This window comes from Lygodium microphyllum, chromosome 18 (assembly GCF_053477565.2).
Source record: "Lygodium microphyllum isolate KBCC chromosome 18, Lygodium_microphyllum_v1.1.10, whole genome shotgun sequence".
NCBI lineage: Eukaryota > Viridiplantae > Streptophyta > Polypodiopsida > Schizaeales > Lygodiaceae > Lygodium > Lygodium microphyllum.
Genome location: NC_141152.1, coordinates 121,536,111 through 121,545,850, shown reverse-complemented (window position 1 = coordinate 121,545,850; position 9,740 = coordinate 121,536,111).

The following is a 9,740-nucleotide window of genomic DNA, read 5'->3' as shown; positions in this document are numbered from 1 at the left end:
TGTACGTCATGTATATGTGCTTACATGTAATGTAATGTATGTAGGGAAGCTTGATGATCCTGGGTTTCATGTTTCATTTGGGGATTTTTCTTGGAAGATCGCTTGTGGCAGACTTGTGTTTGCTAGAGGTGTTAAGGCTGGCAGCCTCTATCCTCTCGTAGTTGATGGATCATCTACTGATCATGTTTTGTCAGTGGGTTCCATCCCACATGTATCTCTTTGCATGCCCATTTGGGCCATATGTCCTTGAAGGGAATGAAAATGCTTTCTAGTTTGCAGTACTTACTGCCCCTCGACTATGCATGTTTTGATTCATGTGAGCATTGTCTTTATGGCAGATAGACTAGAAATATGCATAAGAAGTCTGGTAGGAAACGCATGAGTGAGCCCCTAGCATTGATACATTTGGATGTCTGTGGGTCCATGCACTATTAGTCTATGGGTGGTGCAAAATATTTTGTGATGTTCATTGATGATTTTTTGCATAAAGTTAGATGTCTTGGATGTGTTTTAGAGATGGCTTGCATTGTTTGTCCTAGAGCTTACCTCTGATTTTGAGTTGAACTCACAACCCTTGTTAGAGGATGGAGTTTCCCCTAGTGGTCACAACTTTGAGGTCGACTCCACCCTAAAGAGAGGTGCGACACTTGGTTGTACTAGCCCTATTCATAGTCCATCACACCTAAGTGATTGAGCCAAGTGTGATCGCATTTGGTTTTGAGGACTCCTCTTTCATTTATAATTGCATTGGCTCTCTACAGCTTGGAGTCTAATTTTATTTATTCGAATACTCATCTGTCAGTGTCATACTCTATCATCTCGGCCTCTTCTTCACTCCTTTCAATTGAGGAATAGCAGTCATCATACTCATCTTTTGAATTGCTACCCTTTGATTGCTTGTCATCATCAAGGTATCCATTCTCGATTCTTTTTTCATTTATGATCAATGCCCAATTGTATGTAAGGTTTAGGTCGTACACTTAAATCTCAGCTGAAGAAGAGATTTGAGATAAAGGATTTGGGACAAGCCTCTCACATTCTTGGTATGTGCATTAAGCATGACAAGCATCACGAACTACTCTACTTGTCACAGAGGAAGTACATTCATAAAGTCCTTGAGTGTTTCTGCATGCTAGGACGTGAAGCCTATTGGCTGTCCATTACCTTCTTATTTGAAGGTTTCACTGGCTGATTGTCTGCAAACAAATGAGTAGAGGGCCGAGATGGCCAAGATCCCTTATGCATAAGCCATGGTGGGTAGTTTGACGTATGCCATGATAGCCACTTGTCTAGATATTGCCTTTGCAGTTGGTGTTGTGGTATGCTATATGTGCTACACCTAGCAAGAAACATTGGGATGCCGTGAAGGATATCATGAGATACCTAAAAGGAATAGTAGATATGTGTATTTGCTATGACAACCAAGATACAAGAGTTGTGGTACACAGACTCTGATTAGGCAAGACATGCAGATAGTAGGAAGTCCACTTCTAACTATATGTTCTCCTATGTTGTAGGTGATGTCTCTTGGATTTCCAAGGTTCAAAAGTGTATGGCTCTCTCTACCATTGAGGCTGAGTATGTTGCAACCACTGAGGCTTGCAAGGAGGCCATATGGTTTGGCCATTTGGTTCATGACCTTGGGATTGATTCTATACCTACGTTGCATTTGGATTCTATGAGTGCTATTCAACTAATCCGGTCTTCCATGAGAAGACAAAACACATTGAGGTGAGGTATCACTTCATACATGGGGTCATGGAGGACAAGTCTATTCACCTTGTCAAGATCTCCAACTGATGAAAATCATGTAGATCTACTCACGAAAAGCCTCACTACTGAGCGCTTTTCCTTCCTTGGGAGATTGATGGGCGTTGGATGAGATGACATTTTTCCTCATCATGTTGTACATGTGTACATTGTACTATCTTTTTCTTTTTCTTTTTACTCCTCACTGGGGTAGATTTTTCTTTAAGTGGGAGGTTGTTGGGGGTAAGGCGCCTCTGCCTAGCTGCCCGTGTATTACTACATTGATAGCACCTGCCATTACACACTGCAAGTGGCAGGTGCCATCACTGTCACTTTATTATTTATTCTTTTAGTGACAATTTGAATAAAGGAAGGCCCTCTCACACATTGTGACAATTGGAGCTCCCATTTGGTCTCTCTCTCTTTCTTGCTCTTGCTCTCCCACCATAGCTCTTACAAGCAAGCTTCTATCCTTCTCTCCTTTTAATTTTGAATCCACATGATGCACACATATATTCATGAGTGACTTACATGAACAGTTTCCAAGGGTCAAGACTTTACTATCAGTGCCACTCTGTATATTGGTCAAAAACCCTATCAGGTAACAAATGCCCACTCCTCTCCATGTCTCATTTAGTAGACTTGAACTGTAGGGGATTCTTGAGTAACTAACAAGGGAGCTAGTTGGTCACATAGCTGCTAATCTCAAGCCACTCCAAGATCTCATGGATGAACCAAAATGGCAATGGACCAAAGTGCACAATCTAAACCTTAGATACAATTGGGCATTGATCATAAATGAAAAGAGAATCGAGAATGGAGACCTAGATGATGACAAGCAATCAAAGGGTATCAATTCAGAAGATGAGTATGAGGATTGTTATTCCTCAATTGAAAGGAGTGAAGAAGAGGCCGAGATGATAGAGTATGACACTGACAAATGAGTGTTCAAACAAATAAAAGTAGCCTCCAAGTTGTAGAGAGCCAATGCAATTATAAATGGAAGAGGAGTCCTCAAAGCCAAATGCAATCACACTTGGCCGGATCACTTAGGTGTGATGGACTACGAATAGGGATAGTCCAGCCAAGTGCCGCACCTCTCTTTAGGATGGAGTCGACCTCAAAGTTGTGACCACACTGGGGAAACTCCATCCTCTAACAAGGGTTCTGGTTTATAGAAGACTGTGTTTTGAATAGCAAAAGAAACCGCAAGATCTATCAAAGCACTTCACTAAATTCAAGAAAGGGGATAGGCTAGTGATCTTGTTGGTGGGAACAAAAAGACAAGGACAGATGAGTGAACCAATAGAAGGACCTGATAAAGTCAAGGAAGTTGACTTAGAAAGGGAAGGGGAGAAGCCTCAACCCCTACCTATAACTGATGACCTGACTCAGCAAGAAGAGGCCAATCTTATTGCTCTCTTGTGAGAGTACATAGTCATGTTCACATGGTCCCTCAAAGGAGTTGATTTGAGGGTCGTAACACATAACATCCCAATGACTCCTAACACAATGCCAGTAAAGCAATGACCTTATTCGATGAATCTAAAGAATGTTCACACCGTGAAGGAAGATTCATCTAGAGATTCATCACATGGACTGGGTATCACTCATTGTGATCATCTCAAAGAAAAATGGAAAAATACGAGTATGCGTGAACTATAAGAAAATGAGTGCCGTGAGTAAGAGAGATAATTACCCATTTCCTTACATGGAGCACATGCTTGAGAGGGTAATAGAAAAAGAGGCCTATAGTTTCCTAGATGACTTCGTAGGATACAACCAAGTTCAAGTACACTCCGACAACATGCATAAGACAACGTTCGCCAATGGAGTGGGGTGTATTTGCATACATAGTCCTGCCATTTGGACTGATAAACACACCTACTACCTTCCAATGTCTAATGTGCACCATCTTCAAGGACATGCTTAGATGTGAGCTAAAAGTATTTGTCAATGCTGTGTGCATGTACTCTAGCTAGAAAGAACACCTAGATAATCTTCATGCAGTCTTTGAATGATATATGCTCTATAGTTTCTCTTTGAATACCCTAAAGTGCCAATCGATAAAACACAGATGCATCTTAGCGCATGTGGTGTCCAAGAACGGCATTGCCACTGAATTCTCAAATATGACAGCTATTGTTGACTTACCACCACCAACCGACTATAAGGGAGTTCAATGCTTCCTAAGTTATGCGAGATACTATCAACACTTTGTTATAAACGATGCATTGACTACTAGACTACTCTACAAGTTACTAATTGTATTCGAGTGGACCAAGGCGCTTATGAGGAGTTGAAAAAGACTTCACTACCACACCAATTCTACAAGCCCCATACTCAAACATAACATTCCATGTGCATATTGATGTATCAAAGTTTGCTGTTGGAGCTGTTTTGTACCAGCTAGTGAGCATAACCTTGATTATCCTGTGAGCTTTGCTAGCAAACAACTCATCAAGATACAAAGATCAACTACTCCACAATGAAGAGGAAAGGTTTATTGGCCATGGTGTTTGCTATAAAGTAATTTTAGCATTATCTTTTGTTTACACCCTTTGCCTTTTTTGTTGATCATCAAGCCTTGCTTTATCTTGTCCAAAAGCCTTGCATTGCTGGATGCATAGCTTGATGATAACTTCTACTTTTAGATTTTGATCTTTCTATGGTTGTATGAAAGGGCAAGCAACACCAAATGGCAGATCACATGTCTTGCATACCCATAGGAGAGGCTATTGGACAAGGCATTATAGATGACCTACCTGATGCACACCTTTTTAGTGTATCCACTAGTGTGAGAAGGATTTATTCAGAGCTTATTTGATGCCTTATTGGGCTGATGACACAGTCTATATCTTAGAGAGACGTATTGAGAAGGCTAGGCTAAGGTACCTTATCCTTAGGATTTAACCCTATCAATTGATCGCCAGCCAACTCTATAGGTTAGGGCATGATGGCCTATTGCAGAGATGTGTATGTGAGCATGAAATGCATGATGTGCTGACTAAACATATGGTGGAATTACTGGAGGACACTTTAGTGGAGATACTATGGCTTGCAAGGTGCCACAATCTCAACTGTGGTGGCCCACCCCAATCTAGGATGTTGCTAAATTCGTAAAGCATTGTGATGAGTGTCAAAGGACTAAGGTTCCTATTTGTAAGGACAAAATGATGTTGACCCTAGTCATAGCATGTCAACCATATGAAAAATGGGGCATTGACTTCATTGGGCCAATCAATCCTACATCATAGTACTCCCAAGCCAAATACATCATTGTGGCAATCGACTACCTTACAAAATGAGTCGAAGATCAAGCCATGAGAAAGATTGATGCTAGGACCATGACTAAGTTTCTTTGGAAGCAAGTGATCTCATGATTCGACTACCCCATCAAACTAGTTAGCGATGAAGGCACTCACTTCATTAATGAAGTGATTGCCCACTTACTTTTCACCTTCTTGATCATCTATAGGAAATCATCACCCTACTACCCTCAAGCTAATGGTCAGGCAGAGTCCACGAACAAGATCCTAGTGAACATCTTGACTAAGGTAGTATATGTGCCTCATGTAGCAACTCATGGCAGTACTATGGGCCTATAGGAGGATAGCCTATAAGATGGGAGTTGGGAAGACACCCCTCAAGCTAACCTACAGAACTGAAGTAATTCTGCCAATAGAGTTTTCCATCCCTAGCTTGAGATTGGCAGTACAAGGGCAATGGGAAGGGAAAGAAGCATGAACGGAATGTTAGTAGAGCTAAAACATCTCTCCAAGACATGCACCTATTTTGCAAATACCTAATTTTAATCGATCATTCTCTCTGGTAGTCACTGATGCTAGCAGATCAGGAATAGGAGTTGTCCTTATGCAAGATTCACATCCCATAGCCTATTTTAGTTGCAAACTTAAACCCTCTGAATTGAAGTATTCCACCTATGATAAAGAATTATTAGCGATAGTTCAAGCCTTACATCAATGGAAACACTATCTAATGGGATCCAAATTTATGATCAAAACTAACCACCAGCAAAGTATAAAATATCTCCTTAGCCAATCACAAATTTTTTATCGTTATATCAAATGGGCTGCTTTCATTCAAAGTTTCCATCCACTTATCCAATATCAACTCGAAAGAGAAAATGTTGTTGCCGATGTATTGAGACCAAGTATCCATAATATTTCCATTCTATCGTTTGATTCTCTTATTCCTATGAAAGGTACCTATGACCATGACCCCAGTTTTCAAGCTAATTGAAACAAATTGGTTGCTAATAACTAGATTCCAATTGATTCTTTGTATTATTCTGATGGATTTATGTTTTATGAGAAAATATTGTGTGTCACTGTTCAATTTAGATCATTTGTGTTGCATGAAATTCATTGTCCCCCATATCAAGGCCATAGATGTATTATTTCCACTTTATGAACATTGGTTGAAGATTTTTACTGGCCACAAATGAAATCTGATGTTTCTAACTTTGTTTCTGAGTGTTTAATTTGTCAAAGAGTCAAACGAGACCATGGTAAGCAATATGGTTTGTTAATGCCTTTACCAATTTCTGAACGACCATGGGAACATATTTCAATGGATTTTATAATTGGTTTGCCTAACACACAAGCTAATCATGATATGATTTGAACTATAATAGATCGATTTAGCAAACAAGCATATTTCCTACCATGCAAGAAAACATTAATTGCATCTCAAGCTACACAATTGTTTTTGAAGACTATTTTTACTAACCATGGTTTGCCAACCCTTATTATTTTTTATCATGATTCTAGATTCTGTAACAAATTTTGAACTACTTTGTTTGCTAATTTGGGTACTAAGATTGATTTCTCATTTTTATTCCATCCTGAAACCAATGGTCAAATAGAAGCTACTAATAGTACAATTCTAAATCTTTTGCGTGTATACATAATTTCAAAACCACAAACATGGGATACATACTTGCATCTACTTCAATTTGCATACAATAATACACTCCACATAACTACTCAAAAAGTACCTTTTGAAATCATTTATGGACATAGATTGCCTACATTTGTTTTATCATTGTCGAACAAAGTTAAAGTTGTTGATGATATTGCCAATACACATGCTACTATTTTTGCTGAAGTTAAAGATATGATTGCGAAAAGCCCAACAATCATATACTAAAAAAGCTAATAAAAAAACAAAATCCATGAGTTTCAATGTTGATGATTATGTTTGGTTACGCATTGAAAAGAGAAGATTGCAAAGTGTTGAGAAACACCCTGTTGTTAAATTAGCACCTAGATTTTATGGACCTTTCAAAATAATTCACAAAATCAATGACAATGTATTTAAATTAGAACTACCCCAACATTGAAAAATACATAATACTTTTCATATCAGTTTACTATGACCTTTTAGAGGCCAATTACATGTCCACCCTATCTATGAAAACCCTTCTTTGTTAGAAGAAGAAACTGAAATCCTTAAACCTAAAACTATTCTAGACACTGACTATATGACCACTAGAACTGGCTGTAGATATTCTAGATATTTACTTAAGTTTAAAAATCATCATGTTGAAGAAGCCCAATGGATGTACGCCCGTGACCTAAGTGCTTACCCGTGTCACTGCTCGCTTCACATTGAGCTAATAACAATTGAGGACAATTGCTATCTCACCACGGGGGTACGATGCCAAGAGGCATATTTTATGGTGGATTCCGTGAGGTTTTCTGTCGGTGGATTCCGTAAAACTAGAGACATATTCCATAGTGGATTCCATGAGTTTTTTCGATGGATTCTGTAAAACTATATGTATTTGTCGGGGCTTGTACACAAGGTGGATTCCTTGTGCGAGAAGTTGACAGGGACACATGTCCTTTTCGAGCGTCAGATTAATTTAATGTGCACGTGGGTGATTCCACAGAGCGGGGGATTCCACAAAATACATATTTAAATTAATGGATGTTTATGAGTTTAGAGTGCACTCGTATTAAATTAAGGCGAGGATAGAGTTCCAACCTATTTATTTATTTTGTAGCTGAAGACTGCTAGGTATTCACTTTTGTGAGTTTTATCTTATTATTTTCTAACAATTGTGAATGCTTCAGTCGATGTGTAGAGCAAGCAGTGGTGGCATTGGGAAGCACCAAGTGATGGCATGCATTTAGATTACCTAGAAGAATTATTATTTTTGATGGGTGCGCGTCTTATCACTAAGGTGTGCCATGAGTATTTATTTAAACGCGCTTATTTATTAAAGTGTTTGACAAACATTTATTATTTTGTATGTGCATAGGTGCTCGGTTTTAATATTTCATTATTGGACATTGTATTTGGGCACGGCCCAATTTTTGGATGCCTAAACGCTTTATTCTTTATTTGGGAAAAAGCAAACACAAAAGCCAAAAGCATGCTAATTGTAAATTGGGCTATTTTTGAGCTTTGAGATTAATGAATTTATAAATACATGCCTTGTGAAGTGCTCACACAAGGCATGGGGGGAGATTGCACCCAATTGGTCTTCTTGTCTCTTGTCGTGCAAAATCTCTTTTTGTATTTATGAAACTTTTGTAGAGTTCTTTGTTCTTGGGGACCTTCTGGCATTCACTGCGCGCGCATACAACATTTGATTTGCGCACCAAATAAGGCCTACAATTATGAGATGTTGCAATTACACTAAAGCTTTAAACATTGGCATACTTAAGAGTGTTATCACCACTAGCAACATGAGACACCTACTTGTAACCACAACCTTTTAAAATTGTAGACATGCAAGCAAGTACGAATGATGTATTGATTCTAATGAGCTCAAAGAAAGAGCATAAGAATTTGACTATTAGTACTAACAGGCAAGACCAAAAATCACCATTTAAAAAATGATATAACATACATAAGAAGGTTCATCTTTAGCAATATGAGACACCAACTTGTAGACAAAGACGATTAAAATTGTAGACGAGCAAAGCAAGTACTAAATGATGTATTTATTCTAGTGAGATCAGATAAAGAACATAAGAACTTAACTATTAGTACTGAGACAAACTTTGAACAATTTTATTTATCCTTACAATTATAGATTAAGATGCTCATGCCTTGAGATGAATATGGATCATCCTAATCATAATAAACATGTGATCTCCAATTCTAATTTGTAATTATTTAAAACTAGGACCAATTTAGAGTTTTGTCATACTGATATGCATGGTACATCTTCTCCATGACAACATCAAATATCTAATTGTAACCATCAACTCTTAAGAAACATAGGCCCCACAACTCTATATACACTTTGACTTGTATCTATTTAGATCTACCAATGTAGGATTATGTTTTACTAGACTTCTAAACAACTTCTAAGTGCTACAACCAGTTTTAAATTCAACACTAATATCCCTCCTCTTCCGAACTCTTTGGGATGGAAAGTAGTGGGGCATGTAACAACATATAACAAATGCTTGATGAGAGCAGTGTGTATTTAAAAAAAAGAGTAATATGAGCCCTTGGCCTTCACATCTCAATGATTGGGGGAATAGAGTTGATGACTTTTGAAGCAGGTCCTAAGAATGTGTTGTGCACAATATGGATCCTAAACATAGTAGGAGTAGTCCATCTATGATTTGAGAATGATGTCACCCAGTTGTCTGGCTATCTAGACAAAAAAAATACAACTATGATGGTTGGTTGTTAGCATGGAAAACTAAGGAAAACCATTGGAGATGGCAATTATAGAATTATCAAGTGAATACACAATAGTTACTATGAAAATGAAATAATGACCAAGATGATGGTAATGAAAAGGCTAGAATGTAGTAATAGAGAGGCTAGACATGTCCTTTTATAGGCCACTTTGAGCCATTTTTCCTTTCATACAACAATCTTTAACACATTTGACAAGTGTACATTGTGGAAATACCGTAACTTATAGGGATGTCATCTCTACTTGGTACATCTTTCATTATGGCCATGTGTAAATGGATTGAGTATTCACATGATGTCAT